The following is a 21,541-nucleotide window of genomic DNA, read 5'->3' as shown; positions in this document are numbered from 1 at the left end:
CACAGAAAAGGGACAGTGGAAAGAAGGGAAACTATCATCCCCCTGCCCCAAGTACTTCCACACAGGCAGGCTCCAAGCTTGGAGGGTGAATTTGCAACGCAAGCGAGGCTAGTCAGCATCTGAAAGAATCAAGGTGCTTTGGTTGGGGAGGGGAGGAGAGGAAAGGCAAGGAAATTTAACTGTTCCATGTACTAGCAATGCTGCACTATCAGGCTTCAATTCTTTTTGCTGCTCAGGTGCCTGTACCTTTGCTTAAAACAGAACAAGCAGAGGCAGCAGCGGCAGTGCAGGGCAGTCCTAATGGAGACCAAGGATTGGAAGGGGACCCAAGGCAGACAGTATTGCAGCAGGGGCAAGGGGTCTCACAAGTACTGCGGCTGTTAATGCCCAGGGTGGTGTGTTTAATAACCCAAGGGATAACCCAGGGCAGCCTCATGGACTGAGGAAGGGAAATGACTGAAAGAAAGCATCCACACATGTAGGTGGGCAGGCTGTGTGTGCATTAATGGGGTAGCCAGTGGAGCTGTGCAGCAAATGGTCAGTGAAGTTGTTTCTGAGGTTTTCTCCAAAGCATTACAGCACTTCCAAAGAGCACAAGATCACCCATAACCAGGATGTTCTCTTCCACCGAACATAAGGGATGGCAGTAATGCTGATTCCAGGAGTGAGTATGATCTGAACCACACAGAGGTTTGGGGCATGGGTGGCGGAGGTGGTATCCAGCCTAGCAAGGGGTGGCAGTTGCAGGAGTCACTGCCAGGTGCCGGGACCATGCTGAATCACTCAGTGACTTCACCTGAGGGGACAGCAGTCAGCTTATTGGGGTAGTAAATACTCTGGGCCCAGCAGTGGGAGGTCCAGAAGCTGCACCTTCAGTGTGGGCACTGATGGTATTACAAAGCTGTTGCATGATAATTTGCATTTACTACAGCAGCTTCAGGCAGTTAGGTGTTCGGGGTCTGCACGGGGTCAAGTCTGGACAGCAGGACAGGGGCAGGCCGCCGGCAAAGGTAGTGAAACCTGTGTTGGAAACGAAGCTTCTGGGCACATGGGGACTCATCGGCCATCAGAGCATGTAACCTCCTGGGACAGAGTAGAGACTCCAGGGGGGATCTCTGTGGAACATCCTCCATGCAGTCCTGAGTACAGTTATGCCGGCGTGGCTAATCCAATGGGAGTTCACCTACTCAGGACAACTAAATATAAAATCCTGAGAGGAAAATACGTAAATATATTATCCCTAGTGCACAAGCAGATGTGACAGACAGTAAACATGGGCAAGGCGAACAAAATGGCAAACTGCCCAATAGGCCAAGGGTCCCTAAAACATGAGAAAACTGGGAGGCTGCCTTCCTCATCTATGTGGGTGTTACAGTACAGGCCTACCCACATAGGAGCCCTGCCTTGGTTAAGTATACAAATATAATTAGGCAGGCACACACTATGTTTGGGGGGCATGTCCTGGTTTAATTATAATTAGCAGTTTGAATTAAGGGCAGCAACACAAACTGGTATAACGTGGCATCACACACTATGGTTACAGTGGATGATATCAAGGGCGCAAAGGGTTTGTTCATACCGCAACAAGCTCAGGAGGGTCCCCAGGTACATAATAGTATTTGCTGAGCATTTAATGACAGTGGTTGTTTTCGCGATCCCTGTAGATACAGGCATATTTGCGAGATGACTACTGCTGGCAATTATATTTTGACAAGACTATGCCTATGGGTTGTTCAGTATCCTGTGCAGCTTTCCAGAAATTCAGTACAATGTTGCACTGGGCAGTGGTGTGGTCAGTGGGATTAAACCAAGTAGTGCATTATTTGCATAATTTTTGTTGCAGATGGACACATTTCAGGCCCTGGCTAAATAGTTGGGGGAACTCCTAGCAAAGGAGAAAACAAGGCCCTTGCACTACATTGACCTACGCGGGCATTCAGCTAAACACCAGGGAGGGCGTATCTTGGCTCCCTCAGGATAAACTGCAGGAGCTATCAGTGTTGATCCAGAAAGCACTAAATACTTGGGCTACAAGAACTGCAATCTATTCTGGGGCACCTGAACTTTGCTTGGGTTGTTGCCCTGTTTTGTGCCCAGCTGGCAATGGCCGGCTTAGCCATGCCACACCATTACATACCTGTCACTAGACATATGAAGGAACACATGAGGGTGTGGAAAAATTTCTGAGTCAACTTAATGGGGTATCATTGTTGAGAAAGCAATGGTTATTACAAAGGGGGTTAAAAATCCACTCAGATGTGACAGGGGGTGCAGGTTTTGGGCAAGGCAAATGGTATGCACAAAATAACCTTCCACCTAAACACAAAATGGGGCTGTGCGTGACATGAACTTCTTGGAATTTTTTCCCCATTTTAGTTGCAGTGCTCATTTGAGGATCGGAGCTGGCTAATATAAGGGTCTGGCGCGACAACATGGCAGTGGTACAGATTATCAATCATCAAACTTCCAGATCGCACAGGGTTATGAAGTTGGTAAGGGCATTTGTTCTACAATGCTTAACGTTCAACATCTGTTTTTCTTCCAAGCACGTGCTGGGCATGGATAATGGCATAGCAGATGCCTTGTCTCATTTCCAGTTTTGTAGATTTCATGCAACAAGAGCTAGCAGTGAACCCCAGCATATGCTGCAGGTTTTCTGGAACCTCGGAATGTGATGTGATCTGCAGAACGGAGATTTTTGGCTCCACCTTACAAGTTATTTATTTTGTTTTCTTTTAAGGAGTCCTGTCAATTCAAGGATCCAGAGAATGGGTCGCCTGTACAGCCTTCCATGGAGGGTGGTTGTTGCAGTATTGGGTCAAGGACAATGTAGCTGCTGGTGCCCCTCAACGATCACATATGGAACAATGGGTCCTTTATCCCCAGGAGGGCTGCTAGGCAAAAGGCCATTTGGAGATGTCTGGGAACCCAGCTGGGTGTGGAGAAGAGGCAGCCAAGCTAATGGCTGGCACCTCCTTGTGGCAGATGTTCAGTGCAGGTACTCCATAAATTAAGGCACAAAAGAATGAAAAAATGGCTTGGAAAAAGAATTAAGGAGACGTGCTTGGTAATTGAGCAAGCTGGGGGCAGTTGGGGACTCCTATGATTGATTCAGCAGGGAGCCAACCCCTCTACCCCATCATTATAGTCCACCTTAATCCCTCCTATGACTGGGCATGGATGGTAATGTCTCGGCAAGGGAATTGCTGGAGGAACCTGGATGAAAGTGGGGGGGTAAGCTGGTGAAAGCCTTCTCCCACCCGATATTGGCTTGAAGTGGTAAAGTCCTGGCAAGGGAATTGCTGGAGGGGCCTAGATAAATAGGGGAGAGCTGTGGAAGGTCCCCCCTCCCGCCTCCACCAAAATGGCTGGAATTGGTAAGGTCCCAGCAGGGAATCTGCTGGAGGGACATAAATTTTGCACCTGCACTGCACACATTTTATCCACTGGGTTAGTCCCAGACATCTGTCTAATAATAAAATTGCAGCCTAATTAAACCCATATCTAATGTCTCCTGTCATTCTCTCGGCATAGCCAAACAACCACGTCACTGTCATACCTTATCACCTCACAATGTTTATTCATCCTCATAACATTCCTGTGAGGCTGTGAGGTAATGAAGTTATTAGACCCATTTTACAGAGGAGGCACTGAGGCACAAAGAGAATAGGTGACCCAAATCCCAGGCTAGCACTCTAACCACATGATTTTATGGATCTTACAGTGAAATAGGTAGCCATGAGTGGTATGATATAAGCCTTTCCTCTGCCTCTCTCCCAATTTATCTCCTTCACAATCTACGTTCTTGCACTAACAGGGTGAAATTTACCCAAGCAGCACAAAACTTGTGAATCACTTAAGCCTCCAAAATAGGATGATTTAAGTGAATCACCTTGTGGTATTCTGCGCTAGCAGTAACTTTCACCCACACTGTGGAAGGACCAGGACAGGCTAAAGCGGACATCAGGACTAGAAATCATATGTAGTGAAGTGAAGCTTGGCAAGGACAGGGGGAGCATATCCTGCACCTCACACATTAATTCAGTGATCCCAGTTATCTGATTGTGCCTGGCTCAGGCTTGATGACTCTAGGACCTGCTGTCTATATAGAGCCTTTCGTCATACACACCACCTCTCAATACAAGTGATGACTTAAAGTTACAGTCTTTATACACATCAGAAAAACCTGGTTCTATTCATCTAGAGCATGGATTCTCAACCTGGGGATCAAAACTCATTAGCTGGGGGTCTCAAACAGGTGTCAGAGGGTGATGACTGTATTCCCACATTGCTATATTAGGCCTATGATGGGATGGAATGCTTTCAAGCATGGAATATTCAAAGACTATTATACTGAGAGGTTACAGATGTTTTGGACACATGGAATATACAGAGACCTTTGTATCAATGTTATAAACGTTAAATGTATCTATATACACTAGTTAGTGATTGAATTCTTGGCTCCACAGAGAAATAAAAGATTTTCTTCAGGAACTAAAACCATTGCAGAGAGGAGGCATAACTAATGCATATCCCTAGTGCAGGTAACAAGTCTGGGGGAGTTTCATCCCCTGGAGAAAATAATGCATGATGGCTTGACCTGGTTCAAGAGGCAAAGAAATAATTGTAGATCAAATAAAGAAACTTTCCAGATTTGAGAGAGATCATTCACCATAGATACAAGAACAGACATGAGACTGTGACCAAAAGGGATGGGTTCTGCAGAGGAACCAAAGTCCTTTGAAATCTACCAGGGTTTCCATGGGGAACATCGGTGATACCTGGTAAGCTAGGCATGCTGTTTACTGTTCTTTTTGATGTATGTTTTCTCTGTAACTTTTTTCCTAATCAAATATAACTTTGTTTTATGAAGATTGGCTCGTCACTGGTTGACTTAGTCATTGCCCCTTAAAGAACAACACTGCAGAAACTTAACTAAAGTCACAGTGATCTGCAGCATTCTGCAGCCTAAACCCCTGTTCTGGGGGAATGGATTGCATGATCCTACCAAGAAAAAAAAGTGATGCTAGAGGCCTGAGTGGGGTGTCTCAAGGAATCCACAAAGAGGTGCAGTTGTTTCAACTACTGTGACAGGGGCAGTGTCTCAGCTGGATCCCAGCTACATGGGAGTCATTCCCAGTATGGAACACCTTGAGGACCCCTAATCTAGCACTTTGACTCTAAATTTAAATATGAGACAAAGCACAGTGCAATGTTTCAGGGGAAAGGAAATGTGGGAATTAAGGCTGAATAGAAGAGGGATGACTTCAAGAACTGGGTTTAAAATTCTGGTGTGAAGAGGAGACTTGGTACTTGGCAAATGAAAAATAGTTCAGGTCTGAAATTGGGAGCAGACCAGGCTAAAGAAGAGATCAGAGATAGAAGGTAAACTGAGAGGCATGAGCCTTCAGGAGAGAAATAAAAAATGGATTATTTGCCTAAACTTGGGTGTTTGCAATCACTGATGGAAGTAATCAGTCAAAAATGCAGGTACTCTACAGTTGTAGGTACGCTATAGTGTTCTGCTACAAGTAGCATTGCAGTCTACTAGTGGTTTCTATTGCTTTGTGCAGTCAACTCAATGCCACTTAATTGTAAATATTGTCCTTCACACAGATGGTTTCCCAAAACTTTTCATAATATTAAAATTATAAGACAGTGAACGGTATATGAAACACAAAGCAGTTATGTAAAGATATGGTAATTATTTTTCTTTCATTGTGACTTGTACGGCTTCTAAGAAGTGTGCTTCTAAAATGTTAATATATTATGGCCACAGTTCAGAAAAGTACTTGAGTATGTACTTAGTTTTAGGTGCATGAGTAGTTCCACTGAAGTCATTTGGAAAACTCAGACCCCACTCACTCACTCACTCATTAGAAAAATCTGAGCATAGTGAAGTATACTGCCTCTCCACCATTTCTCAACACCCTGGACTTTAGAGGTGCTTAACATTTGCCTGTCAATGTCATTTCATATCTACAATAAGCGTTTTCCCCATTGCAGTAATAAGTCTTGCATAAGTGCAGCTGAATGCATTTTTTCTGAAAGTGTAACACACGGTTTTGCCTCTAATTTAGTGTTAAGAGGTGGAAACTTAATTACACTGGAAAAAAATTTGGACAAATGAAATCCCTTCTCCATATGTGTGATTACTTATTTCTTCTTCTTGCATAACAAAACGGAGATGACACCAATTGTGCAAAGTTTTTATGCATCATTTATAGGAAACAACACACAACTTCTCTGTAATAAATTTTTAGGATGCTTGAGACAACAAGGTTATCCAGAGTCGTACGCAAGGGACGCATAATACATGGAAGAAAAGATATCATTAATGTTAGATAAATTATGTCAAAGCAGCAAGCAGCATGGTGTAATGATGTTAAAATGTTATTTTATTTTATGAAAATGGATTCTTATCTTCTGATGCTCAAGCAGATCAAATGAAAATCAGGGATAATCAAAAAGGAAGTGAGACATTTCATAACAAAGAATGGATTAAGAATCGGTTTAAATGACTCATTCAAGTTTGTTTGTTATGAATGTGAAACAAAATCATTAGAACACAAATGCAAAGTAGTTTTCCTTGGCTGATGTTCTAGATTGACTGATTTGCTTGGCTGAAGTAGTACTACAGTAAGTGATATCACAAGTTTAAATGGCCTAGTAATTAGGGGTTTTCCATGCGTAGGCATATAAACCAAACACGAGAACCTATGTGGAACCTATTTTGGAACCTACGTGGTTTCTATCTATTTAACCAAGATGAATAAAACTCTTAATTTCATGAGGCAGCCCTACGATTTAAAAGCACCTGAAGCTAGTTGTGATTGATACTTAGGAAATTCTGAAACGTACGTCTATAAGACCCAAAAATGTGAATAAAAATCATTCCCTTCCCCGTTGTAAGCCCGTCGGTTCGGGCCTCTTCCCCCTCAGGTGCGGCGGGGAGCCAGGGCACCTCCTTCTAGGCAGCGGGACGGGTTCCACGCCGGTCCTGTACTGAAGTGTCAAGCAAATGAGGTCTATGTGCCCTGGCCCTTAGGCAGGGCGGGGCACCAAACAGTTCAGGCTCTGGCCCTTTGGGGCAGGGCAGAGCGGTAGCAAAGTCTAGGGGCCCTGGCCCTTCGGCAGAGCGGGGCAACAAACAAACCGTAGCACAGCTCAGGGGTTCTTGGGTGAAGGGGGAATTCTGCCACCCGGTTACGGGTGGCAGAGGGAACGCAGGCCCACCCACTCCTCTGCGTTCCATCCCGGGGCCCTGGTAGTGGTGGTTGCCGCTAAGACGGTCAGTGGGGGTCCGGACCGAAACACACTGCCAGGGTGATCAGTAGGGCTCCCAACCGAAACACACTGACAGGGTGGTCAGTGGGGATCCTGGCCGATACACACGGCCATAGGCTCGGGGCCTTCTGCGGCCTGACTGTCGTCAGCCGCCCCTTGGCTACTTCCAACTTCCGCCTCCCCTGGTACCTGTCCTCCGTCAGCGCAGTCCGGTGGGTCCCAGACCATAGGTTCCTCGGAGAACTGGGGGAGAGCAGGCTCTGGTGGCTCCTCCGGCCAGGGGGCGCAGGGTAGTTCAGGCTGAGGGCCCTCAGGATACCTGGCACAGGGCAGGTCTGGCCAGCGCTCCTCTGGATACCGGGCCGGCGGCAGGGCTGGCCAGCGCTCCTCTGGGTAGTGAGCACAAGGCAAGCTGGGCCGAGCAGGAGCTTGGGCCTCCACGTCTGTGCTCTTCAGCGTCCTGGGCTCAACTGAGCTCTGGGCCCTGGCTTTTATACTTCCTGTCCCGCCCCTTGACTTCTGGCGGGTGGGAACAGGCGGTACTGGCTCCGCCCATGGAGGTGCCTGCTCTGGCTCTTCTCCCTCAGGTGCGGCGGGAAGCCAGGGCGCCTCCTTACACTCATATACAATATTATTACTGCCCCCTACAGAACATGGGCATCTCTATCAGACTCTACTGAAGAATCAGCTGATACCATTACAGGGTGATAGTTCTCTGAGACTAATTGACAGCTGCTCTATCTTTTCAAGTTAATTGTCCACAGAGCTCTTTAACCCCTTGATGTCAGGAGGTTGGGTTTCCTCAGTGTAATGGGACGTGCTGCAAGCTTCAGTAATGGGAGATTAAAGGAGCCTCTCTGTTAAAACAAAAAAGCAAATTGGCCGTCAACAGACTGCTAACCTCAAGCAAAGATGCTAGAAAAGATTCAGGAAAAGGCTGATATTTGTAGAAAAGATCTCTAATTTTACAGTAAAGGGACAGTGACAGCAATGAATTAGTGAGGAGAGTCTTCTAGGGCAGATTCTGGGTAAAACAAATAAGGGATTTGGATCTTGCAAATCAGGCAGAATCAATCATACGAAGAGTTCTCTTTGTATAAAATGTCCATTGACTTCACTGGGAGTTCCACATACACAGAGCTGGGTCCTAAAGCATCTAGTCATAGAAAAGCTAAGCCAAAACAAAATTACGGGCCTGATCCCGCACTTAAATCAATGGGAGCATTATCTGGAATAAAGACTAAATCAGACCTGTACTGTTTAGTCAATATCTTCAAAAGGCAAAAAACCTAAACTTTCTCTAGTAAGCCTAATAATTCCCTTTTAGGAAGTTCTTGCCAGCAAGAGCATTGCTTTCCACTTCATAAAACCATCACCATTAGTGCTGTGAGGCTGGTAGGATGCCTGCTCTTGAATTCATTTAAAAATAAATAGTTAACTTGCACTCCTGTTGAACCTTGAATTGTGTTTCTTACGCACTCCCTGAAGTTAACAGTAGTTTTGGAAGGAATATAGTATTGTGCTGCAAGTGCTGTTGTGTTCTTCACCCCAATCCCATTTAGAGGTCAAATCCTATTTACTTTATTCACATGACAATGAAAGGAGAATCAGGCCAACATTCTCTATTATGCCTCATATTATGCTATAATAAAATACATAACAATCTCTGAATTGGAGGTTGATAACAGACAGAATAGCAAAGAAATAAAGCAGGGCAGCATAAGGATCATTGAAAAGGATAAAGAGTGTCTGAGAAATAAAAATAGAAGCCTGATTGTGTGATTAGGGAAACAGATGTTGGTTAAGAATGGGAGTCAACTTATTCTCTAGCTATGGATTGTTGTAACTGGCACACTTCTTGCCATCCAGATTTAATCAGTAGAAGTCAGCTGGGTATAAACTGTGTTGATTAGGGTTAGCTGAAAATCTTGAACTAAAAGCAACAGCCCCAAGCACTCTCTCAACATGCATCGGATAAAAGGCTCATGAGTACAAAGTGAACAACAATCAATACGAACACAAAGATTACTGATCTTCCCTGGCAGGTACTTATTTTACCTCTGTGACCTATGAGTGAATACTATCTGTATGATCTGTCTGTCATAAGCAACCAAATAGCAGTATCTGTGAATTGCAGGGCAGAAAAAATCAACAGAGAAAAAAGAAAAAAACATTTTAACCCTGTTCTTCAAAATGTCTTGCTCTCAGTTTACCTTTGTGAAACCACAAACACTGAGAAATTTATTACTTAAAAAGAAGTCAAAGAATCAAAAATCCTTAGTGAAAATCATTTTAAATGGTTTTATATTCAAAATAATTAACTGAATGTGTGTGTAAAATAATATTTTAATATTAAAATGTAATACTTCAAAGGAGGAAATGGTATCAATGAAGCTTATTTTACTTACTTACTCAGCCCCAAGTTCAGTGTTTTCTATTTTCTCTGTGAAAATTGATGGCAATCCCCAACCACCTACAACATGGCAGAGAGTGTTATATAGTAGTCAGCTCTGGCAAAACAAGCATGGAATTCAGAAATCATGTTCTGAGAGGGAAGTAAAAGAGGAAACGATTTTCAGTGGTTTCATCTGTAATTCTTAAATCTTATTTACAATGGACTCAAAGGATTCTGTAACTTTAGGATGAAAAACAGAATAATGGGCAATATATTCAGCAAAAAACATGAGCAGGACAGAGGGTTATGGTGGTAGGAGAACATGCCTTTGAGTTCTGCAAATTTCATTGCCTTCTTGTATTACTGTTTCTGAATGACCCTTCTCACCTTCAGTTTCAAGGACCTGCACAACCTGCATCTTTCCTCTAATTTTGTTCTATTTTCCTTTGTCCCTTTCCTCTTTCTTTATTTCTCCCTTAATATGCTCCCACTCCTCGCTTCAAACTTTCTTCCATGTTTGTTAGCCCAATAGCCAGAAGCTCAGGAAAAGAGATCTCTACTCCCTCTATTGGTGAGAAGGGAAAAGTGCTGCAATAGAGAGCTCAATTTGCATAGCGTACCTCTCCACAACTTAAGGACACTTAGGCCACGTCTATACGACGCGCCATTTCGGCGCGTTAAAATCGAAAGCTCGGGGTTCGATATATCGCGTCTCGTCTAGACGGGGATATATCGAACCCAGAGCGCGCTTACATCGATTCCGGAACTCCACCAAAACAAACGGAGTTCCGGATTCGACTTTGCGAGCCGCGCAACCACGATCGGCGCGGTGAAGACGGGTGAGTAACTCGATTTTAGATATTCGATTTCAGCTACGCTATTCTCGTAGCTGAAATTGCGTATCTAAAATCGATTTTCACGCATCATGTAGATGGGGCCTTAGCCCTGGTCTACATTACAAGTTTAAGTCGAATTTTGCAGCATTAGGTCAATTTAAACCTGCACCCGTTCACATGACCAAGCCTGTTTTGTTGACTTAAAGGGCTCTTAAAATCGATTTCTGTACTCCTCCTCGGTGAGGGGTTTAGTGCTAAAGTTGACCTCGCTGAGTCGAATTTGGGGTAGTGCGGACACAATTCGACAGTATTGGCCTCCGGGAGCTATCTCAAAGTGCTCCATTGTGACCACTCTGGACAGCAATCTGAACTCAGATGCATTGGCCAGGTAGACAGGAAAAGCCCCGGGAACTTTTGAATTTCATTTCCTGTTTGTCCAGCATGGCAAGCTAATCAGCACAGGTGACCATGCAGAGCTCATCAGCACAGGTGACCATGCAGTCCCAGAATCACAAAAGAGTTCCAGCATGGACCGAACGGGAGGTACTGGATTTGATTGGTGTATGGGGAGAAGAATCCATGCAGGTAGAACTCTGTTCCAAAAGATGAAATACCAATATATATGCCAAAATCTCCAAGGGCATGATGAATAGAGGCTACAACGTGGACACACAGCAGTGCCACGTTAAAATTAAGAAGCTCAGGCAAGCCTATCAAAAAACAAAGGAGGCAAATGGTCGCTCTGGGTCAGAGCCCCATACATGCCGTTTCTATGCTGAGCTGCATGCAAATCTAGGAGGGGCCCTACCACTGTCTGTGGACACCTGCAAATGGGGAGTCTCATGCAACAGAGATAGGGATTTTGTGGATAAGGAAGATGAGGAGGATAGCGCACAGCAGGCAAGTGGAGAATCCTTTCTCCTCAGCAGCCAGGAACTGTTCATCACCCTGGAGCCAATACCCGCCCAACTCTCCCAAGGCGGGCTCTCAGACCATGAAGCCAGAGAAGGCACCTGTGGTGAGCATACCTTTGTAAATATAATACAGGGTTTAAAACCAAGCATGTTTAATGATTAATTTTCCCTGAAGACTTGGGATGCATTCGCAGCCATTATAGCTACTGGAAAAGTCTGTTAACTTGTCTGAGGATGGAGCAGAAATCCTCGAGGAACATCTCCATGAAGCTCTCCTGGAGGTACTTAAAAGCCTTTACAGAAGGTTTCTGGTGAGGGCTGCCTTATTCCATCTTCCATGGTAGGACACAAGCCAGTAGCAAATAGTCTGGAATCATTGCAGAACAAAGCATTGCAGCAAATGGGCCCAAGCTTCGGTGGCATTCAAGTAACTTCTGTTCTTTATCTCTCTGTGTTAGCTTCAGGAGAGTGATATCATTCATGGTCACCTGGTTGAAATACAGGAAATTTGTTTAAAGGGCCATTCAGAGGTGTCGGTTCCTGCTGGGTTGTTTGCCTTTGGCTGAAAAGAAATCATCCCTGCTGTTAGCCACACAGTGCGGGGAGGCCCGTTCATGCTGAGCTGTTCTGTTTGGCTGACAGGGGTCTTCCCTGATACTAACCACTTGGTGGTGGGGGGGAAACAATCATCCCAGAAAATTGTGGAGGTGGGGGTTGTACTGCACATTCACCCTAAAACCGCAGCTCCTCCTTTTAAATGGCCAACCCAATAGGCTTTGCTTGGTATGGGAAAGGAGGGTGCTGCTGTTTGAAACCATTCCCACATGTTATGAAGATTGAAGAAGCCGAAACCAGACATGCTCAGGTGTCCGGTAGAGCTACAGGAAAGGCAGCAGGAACACAGATGGCCACTGCAATCCCTGGATAATCACCTGCCCTCCTCCCCAAGTTCCATATCCTCCTCACCCAGATGCCCAAGAACGTGGCGGAGGAGGCTACAGGCACTCAGACACTCCACCCCAGAGGATTACCCAAGCAACAGAAGGTTGGCATTCAATAAGTTTTGAACTGCAGTGTGGCCTTGTCCTTCCCCCCTCCCATCATCCATCAACCCACCCGGTACTTCCCTCCTCACCCCCCCCTCCCTGGCTACATTGTGAGTTTTCCCCCTATTTGTGTGTTGAATTAATAAAGAATGCATGATTTTGAAACAATAAAGACTTTATTGCCTCTGCAAGTGGTGATCGAAAGGGGGAGGTCGGTTGGCTTACAGGGAAGTAGAGTCAACCAAGGGAGTGGGTTTTCATCAAAGAGAAACAAGCAGAACAGTCACACCATAGCCTGGCCAGTCATGAAACTGGTTTTCAAAGCTTCACTGATGTGCAGGGTGCGCACAGTGGTGAGCTGGAGCTGGTTCGCACCAGTTCGCGGGAACCAGTTGTTAAATTTAGAAGCCCTTTTAGAACTGGTTGTCCTGTGCGGGTTTCTGAATTTAACAACCAGTAAGTTGAAGTGACCCAGGAGCGTAGCTGGAGGGGAGCAAGGGGAGCGGCCACTCCCCCTGAGCACATTATCCCAAAGTGGTCCCTTTGATGCCGTCCCCATGGGTGGTCCAGCTCCCCACCCCACCCTCCAGCCCCAGCTCACCTCCACCTCCTTCCCTGAACGTTCCACTCCCAGCTCACTTCTGCTCTGCCTCTGCCTCCCTGGGCCTGAGCGCGAAGCTGCCGCTTGCTTCTCAGACCTCCCAGGCTTCCCGCACAAACAGCCGATTCGTGGGAAGCAGGGGGGCTGTGAGCTCCGCCTGACCCGGTGCTCCAGGCTCTGCGCAGCTGTGGCATGGCCCAGCTCCAGCTGAGCAGTATAGCTGTAGCAGTAGGAGGGCAGGGAGCAGGCGTGGATAGGGGTCGGGGCAGTCAGATGGTGGGGAACAGGGGGCTTGAATGGGGGCAAGGGTCCCGGGGGAGCAGTCAGGAAGCAGGAGGGGGTTGAGTGGAGCAGTCAGGAGTTCCAGGGGTGGTTAGGGGACAGGGAGAAGGTGTGGTTGGATGGGGCAGGGGTCCCGGGGAGGCATCAGAAATGAGAGGAAGGGTTGGATGGGGCAGAGGGGGGCAGTCAGAGAACAAGGAAGAGGAGTATGATGGGACAGGGGTCTGGGGGGGGCAACAAGGAACTCAGGGGGTTGGATGGAGCAGGACTCCCGGGGGGTGGGGTTGGGCCACAACCCCCTTGTGGGGTGAAGAGGGAACCAGTTGTTAAGATGTTGGCACCTCAACACTGGGCGCTCAGCTGTGCTCTTCTAATCGCCCTGGTGTCTGGTTTCATGTAATCGGCAGCCAGGCGATTTGCCTCAACCTCTCACTCCGCCATAAATGTCTCCCCCTTACTCTCACAGATATTGTGGAGCACACAGCAAGCAGTAATAACTATTGGAATATTGGTTTTGCTGAGGTCTAACCTAGTCAATAAACTGTGCCAGCGAGCATTTAAACTTCCAAATGTACATTCTACCACCATTCTGCACTTGCTCAGACTATAGTTGAACTGCTCCTTACTACTGTCCAGGCTGCCTGTGTATGGATCCCCAAGGATAACTATAGGCGTTTCAACATCCCCAATGGTAATTTTCTGGTCTGGGAAGTAAGTTCTTTCCGGCAGCTGTTCAAACAAACCAGAGTTCCTGAAGATGCGAGCATCATGTACCTTTCCCAGACATCCCATGTTGATGTTTGTGAACCTTGTGATCCACCAGTGCTTGCATCATCATTGAAAAGTACCCCTTGTGGTTTAAGTACCGGCTGCCAAGGTGGTCTGGTCCCAAGATAGGGATATGCATTCCGTCTATCACCCCACCACAGTTAGGGAACCCCAATGCAGCAAAGCCATCCGCTATGACCTGCACATTTCCCAGAGATACTACCCTTGATAGCAGAACGTCAGTGATCACATTGGCTACTTGGATCACAGCAGCCCCCACAGTAGATTTACCCACTCCAAATTGATTTCCGACTGACCGGTAGCTGTCTGGCGCTGCAAGCCTCCAGAGGGCTATCACCACTCGCTTCTCAACTATGAGAGCTGCTCTCATCTTGGTATTCCCGTGCTTCAGGGCAGGGGAAAGCAAGTCACAAAGTTCCATGAAAGTGCCCTTACACATGCGAAAGTTTCACAGCCACTGAGAACCATCCCAGACCTTCAGCTATGCGATCCCACCAGTCTGTGCTTGTTTTCCAGGCCCAGAATCAGTGTTCCACGGCATGAGCCTGCCCCATTGCCACCAGGATGTCCACAATGCCAGGGCCCGTACTTTGAGAGAAGTCTGTGTCCATGCCCTCATCACTATCGTGATCGCGCTTTCGTTGCCTCCTCGCCTGCTTTTGCAGGTTCTGCACATACTGCAGGAAAATGCACGAGGTGTTTACAAAGCTCACAGCAGCAGCAGTGAGCTGAGTGGGCTCTAAGCCTGCCATGGTATGGCATCTGCAGGAGAACAGAGTTGTAGCAGAAGCGGTGACTGACGATGGATGCCACGAGAATAGATATTTATACAGAATGATGAGAGAACCTGCGAGGTGGATTCATGGCACCAGGAGAGTGGTGGATGATGACGGTTAGCAGTCCTACTGCACCATCTGCTGATAGCAGTACACAGGACACAACAGCAATGGTGATGGTGAGCTGAACTGAGCGGGCTTCATGCTTGCCGCGGTACAGCATCTGCTTGGGAAAAAAGCGCGAAACGATTGCCTGCCATTGCTTTCACGGAGGGAGTGTTGACTGACAACATGTACCCCAAACCACCTGCAACAATGTTTTTGCCCCATCAGGCATTGGGAACTTAACCCAAAATTCCAATGGGCAGTGAAGACTGCGGGAACTGTGGGATAACTATCCACAGTGCACCGCTCCGTAAGTCGATGATAGCCATGGTAGTGAGGACGCACTCTGCCAACTTAAGGTGCTTAGTGGGGATATATGCAATTGATTGTATAATATCGATTTGTAAAATTGACTTCTATAAAATCGACCTAATTTCTTAGTGTAGACATACCCTTAGGAAGTCACCATAACAACACATGTAATTTGATTTTGGGTGGTTGTGAGTTCCCAGAGAGGCTCAGTGAGGGGAAAGAATTCTGATTTTGTGGCAAGAGTTCATTTCCAAGGAGCCAAGACTCTGCTTATGTGTCCTAAGTATTTTTGAATCCCCTCTTGTGGAGACTTCAATGCAAGAGACAATGCAGACCATGATTTTGCTGTAAGAGACAACTCAAAGGACTTCTCAGCAATTGACAGTGCAGACTGAGGACTCCACAACAAGAGATGATGCAGAAGCAGGCATTCACTGTGAGAGATGGTCCAGAGAATGCCACAAGAGACAACGCCAACTCAGGGCTTTGCTGAGAGAGCCATCTCAAACAAGTTCATAGCAAGAGACAGTGCAGAAGACAGCAGCAGAGTTAAGTGTAATCCAGAGTTCCTACCTGCACAGCACCTTAATAAAGCTGAATCACTAGGCGGTGGTAAGCTGGGGAAAGACCCACAAAGAGACACGTAGGACCACTGCTAGTCACTGAGCCAAATGTGAGTAGTGTTTGGTGGATGGGTGACATGGTGAGGTAAAGGGACAATTCTTCAGGCCATTCTCACTAGTGGAAAGAGTTAGATGGACTACTGCCCAAGTTACTGGAAACGGGGAGATATTTAATTCTTATTTGCATATATATTCTACTGTTGTGTTTTCCCAAGTTTCTGACTGGGTTTCCTTTCCCCTAATAGAGATTCCCTTGTTTTCACAGTGTCAAGTGCGGGCAAGTGGGGAAGTTCTGCCTGTTAAGGACACCTAGAGAGGGTGCATTTAATTTTCCCAGGATTGTGAGTGGATGCATGGTTTAGTTATTCGGGGTGGACTGTAGATATACTGAACCCAACCCTTTTTGCTGTTAACCTTCTGGCTGAAGGGTTACCTGTTCCTCTCCCCCAAGTGCTTGCAGTAGTCTACTTCCTATGCCAAGTACCTTCTCTTTGCCTCCAAAATGCTTGTTAAAACCCATTTATTTCAAATATGTTCCTATTGTATCTTATTCTCCCCACCAGTAATCTTTCCTGAATCCTCCCTTACCGTCAGTGTTTTCCGGGGTCTTAACTTTGTTTGTCTTGACCAAGCTTGTAGTTGTTTAAACAATATGATCTTCAAAACAGGTAGAGTGTCTAGTTCTATATTTTATAGAGCACCATATATGTTTCTGATGCTACAATAGATGGTACTAAAAATTAGACATTTTTCATGGTGTTTGCACTAATTACCAATCTATTCACAGGGGTAATGCTGCAGATTCCACAGTAAAGGTATATACCATAGTGTGGTGAACATCAATTTTTAGTGGCCTTGCCTTTATATAAATATAATTATAAATAATTTTATATAAACATTATAATTAATGTAGCAGTAAAAAGATATTGGAAAACAAGATAGTCTTTTAAAAATACATAGTACCCTGTTTTCTTCATCTTATTGGCCAAGTTGTCTGACATCAGCATTCTAAGGCCTGGTCTACACTATGAGTTTATCTCGAATTTAGCTGCATTAAACCAAATTAACCCTGCACCCATCCACACAACAAAGCCCTTTATTTCGCTGTAAAGGGCTCTTAATATTGATATCTGTACTCCTCCTTGATGAGGGGAGTAGCACTGAAATCAGTATTGCCATTTCGAATTAGAGTTAGTGTGGCCACAATTCGACGGTATTGGCCTCCGGGAGCTATCCCACAGTGCACCATTGTGACCATTCTGGACAGCAATCTGAATTCAGATGCACTGGCCAGGTAGACAGGAAAAGCCCCACGAACTTCTGAATTTCATTTCCTGTTTGCGCAGCCTGGAGAGCTGACCAGCTCAGGTCACCATGCAGTCCCAGAATCAAAAAAGAGCTCCAGCATGGACCGTATGGGAGATACGGAATCTGAGCTCTGTATGGGGAGATGAATCTGTTCTATCAGAACTCCGTTTTCCAATAAGACAAAAAGCCAAAACATTTGAATAGTCTCCAGGCTAAATGGACAGAGCCCACAACAGGACTCAACACAGTGCTTCCTAATGAAACTTAAGAAGCTGAGACAAGCGCACCAGAAAAGCCAACGAATGAAATGGTCTCATGGAGGGAGGGGCAACTGACGACTGTAGCTATCCCACAGTTCCCTGCACTCTCCGAAATCCATTTGAATTCTGCTGAGCTCCCAAAGCCTGAAGGGTCAAAGACATTCTTGTGGGTGGTTCAGGGTATATGTTGTCAGCCTTTCCCCCCCACCTCCCTCCCTCTGTGAAAGCAAAGGGAAAAAACCATTTCTCACCATTTTTTCAATGTCACTGTATATCTACTGATGCTGCTGACAGACGTGGTGCTGCAGCATCTACACAGCAACATCTCTTCCCTTCCCTTCCAGACGGTAGATGTACAGTAGGACTGGTATCCATCTTGTCGTCCCGTGAGTGCTCCTGGCTGGCCTCGTGAGAGGTCGGCCGGCGGTCAGCGCGCCTGGGCAAAAATGGAATGACTCCAGGTCATTCTCTTCTTAAGTTTTGTCTAATGGAGATTCACTCCTGCCTGGAATATCGGTGTAGCTGGAGGCTGCCCTCCCCTCCCTCCTTTGATCTCTGCTTGCAGAGACAATAATATCAGTGTAGTTTCTTCTTCATGGCATTCTTTATTCACTTCATCACACAAATGGGAGATAGCCCAGGGAGGGGAGGGGGAGGAGGGAAGCAATGGGTGACATTGTGCAGGGGCACCCCCTAGAATGGCATGCAGCTCATCATTTCTGCAGGATGTCTGGGGCTCTGACCCAGAGCTAGCCGTCTTGCCGCTCTGGTTCTTTAGTAGGCTTGCCTGATATTCTAGCAGGGACTGACTCTCCATTAGACAAAAACTTAAAGAAGAGAATGACCCCGGGGAGTCATTCCCATTTTTGTCCATGCGCCCCCAGCCAACCTCACCGAGGCTGGCCTGAGCACCCATGACAGCAGCAGACAGTACAGTATGACTGGTAACCATCATTGTCAACTTGCAAAGCAGCAGACGGTACATCAGCTGGTGTGACCGTCTTTGCTAACTTGCAAAAGGCAGGGGAATGTGCTGTGTAGTGCTGTATACTGCGTCTTGTTAGCCAACATCTAGTAGCTAGACAAGTGACAGTAAAAAGGCTGAATGGGCATCCAGGGTTGCTGTATTTCTATGGCGTCTGCCAGGGGAACCCAGGCGAAAATGGCAGCACAAATGATTGTCTGCCATTGCTTTCACAGAGGGAAGGATTGACATTTACCCATAACCACGCGACAAATTTTTGCTGCCCATCAGGCATTGGGATCTCAACTCAGAATTGCAAATGTGGCGAGGGAGACTGCAGGGAACTATGGGATAGCTTTGGGATAGCCTACCCACAGTAGCTCCAGAAGTCGACGCTAGCCTCAGTATATGAACACACACCGCCGAATTAATGTTGCTTGTGTGGCTGTGGGCACTCGAACTTCTAACAATCTGTTTCCAAAAACCCAGTTTCTGTAAAATCGGAATAATCCCGTTATGTGTAGGCATACCCTAGCCAATGTAAGCCTGCGTCTACATCTACGCGTTTAAACCAAATTTAGCAGATTAAACCAATTTAAACGGCTGTACCTGTCCCACACTACAAGGCCCTTTATATCATATAAAGGGCTCTTTAAATCAGTTTCTGCTGTACTCTCCCAATGAGAGGAGTTAGCGGTAAAATCGAGTTTACCATATCGGCATTTAGGGTTAGTGTGGCTGCAAATCAACGGTATTGGCTCCGGCGAGTATCCACAGTGCGCACCAACTGTGCACTCTGTGACAGCAAATCTGAACTCGGATGCTGTGGCCAGGTAACAGGAAAAGCCTCGCAAAATTTAGATTTCATTCCTGTTTGCCCAGCGTGGAGCTCTGATCAGCATGGGTGGCGATGCAGTCCCAAATCCAAAAAGAGCTCCAGCATGGCTGTACAGAGATACTGGATTGATCGCTGTATGAGGAAACAAATCTGTTCTATCAAAGCTCCGTTACAGAAGTCGAAATGCCAAAGCATTTGAAAAAAATCTCCAGGCTACATAGTGCTGCGTGACAAGCATAACGGGAAGCCAGGACTCAAATGGACACTCATGGAGGGAGGGGGTACTGAGGACTCCAGCTATCCCACAGTCCACAGCAGTCTCCGAAAAGTATTTGCATTCTTGGCTGAGCTCCCAATGCTGTAGTTCAAACACATTGTCGCGCGTGGTTCAGGGAATAGCTCCTCAATTTACTCCCCCCCACCACGTGAAAGAAAAGGGAAAGAAATCATTTCTGATTTCTTTCAATGTCACCCTATGTCTACTGAATGCTGCTGGTAGTCGCGATGCTGCAGCAATGAAGCGCAGTATTCGTTCCTCTCCCTGCCAGGTGGCAGATGGTGCAGTAGGACTGGTAATGGTCCTTATCAGCCTGTGAGTGCTCCAATGCTTGATAACTGCTCAATATCTCTGGCTGGCCTGAGGTGAGGCCAGCTGGGGGGGGGGCACCTGGGTAAAAATAGGAATGATTCCTGGTCACTCCTAGTAGATGGGACAGAACGGCTTGTAACTGTCTTCATCATAGCAACTAGGGCTGAGCTTCAATCAGCCCCCTCCCTTTCATGTGTAAGAAAAAAGATTCTGTACTGCCTGGACTATCATAGCAGTGGGATGCTGGGCTCCTCTCCTCACACCGCTTAATGTCCTGCCTAGACTGTCATAGCCCCAGAAGGCTGCCTCCCCCTCATTTTATCTCACTAACAAGTCACTGTTTCTTATTCCTGCATTCTTTATAACTTCATGACACAAATGGGGGGTGACACGGCACGGTAGCCCAGAAGGTTGGGGAGGAGGGAAGCAACAGGTGGGGTTGTTACAGGGGCACTCCCTGTGAATAGCATGTAGCTCATCATTTCTGCAGGATCTGACGCAGACAGCTGTGCTCTCTGATACACTAGTTCTCTAGTACACTGCCCATATTCTAGGCAGGACTGACTCTATTTTAGAAACCATAAAGGAGGGATTGACTCGGGGAGTCATTCCCAGTTTTACTTTGCGCCCCCGGCTGATCTCAGCCAGGAGCACCCATGATAGCAGCAGACAGTACAGAGGCACAGATAACCATCATCTCATTGCCAATTTACCCCAGCAGCAGACAGTACAGAACGACTGGTAAACGTCTCTGCTATCATGCAAAGCAAATGAATGCTGCTGTGTAGCACTGGAGTATCGCTCTGTCTGCGGCATCCAGGACGCATATGGTGACTGTAAAAAAAAAAGCTGAACGGGCTCCATGGTTGCTGTGCTATGGCGTCTGCCAGGGCAATCCAGGGAAAAAGGGCGCCGAAATGATTGTCTGCCGTTGCTTTGTCGAGGAAGAATGACTGACGACATTTACCTAGAACCACCCACGACAATGATTTTGCCCCATCAGCCACTGGGCTCTCAACCCAGAATTCTAAGGGGCAGGGGAGACTGCAGGAACTATGGGATAGCTATGGAATAGCTACCCACAGTGCAACGCCCCGGAAATCGACACTAGCCTCGGACCATGGAAGCACACCACCGAATTAATGTGCTTAGTGTGGCCGCGTGCACTCGAATTTATACAATCTGGTTTATAAAACTGGTTTATGTAAAATCGGAATAATCCCGTAGTGTAGACATACCCTTATTGCTGTCTGCCTGGGGCCTTTGCAGTAAAAGTCACCTACACGTAGTGCCCGCACATGCATTACCTTGAAGGAATTCAAGGTAATGCATATGCTGGGTACAATATTGTTTCCCACCTTGGCAGTGATACTTTCAAGTGACTCTGCATGTATATCTGGATCTGCACGCAAAAAGCTTTTACTGCAGAATAAAACTCAGCTGCTAGTGAGAAGGTTTCTGAATTTGACCTGTTTAACTCAAAGCTGTGGGAGCTTTTGAGAACCCAGAAGACTTGGTTTCTCAAGAAATTTTCAGAGATGATCACTATAATTAGGTTACATGTTTACCCTCAGTTAGAATTAAAAGCTATCTTTCTCAGAAATTCAGTGTATTCA

This window comes from Chelonoidis abingdonii, chromosome 1 (assembly GCF_003597395.2).
Source record: "Chelonoidis abingdonii isolate Lonesome George chromosome 1, CheloAbing_2.0, whole genome shotgun sequence".
NCBI classification, from domain to species: domain Eukaryota; kingdom Metazoa; phylum Chordata; order Testudines; family Testudinidae; genus Chelonoidis; species Chelonoidis abingdonii.
The sequence above is the reverse complement of the archived record's forward strand: the minus strand, read 5'-3'. Positions refer to the sequence as shown.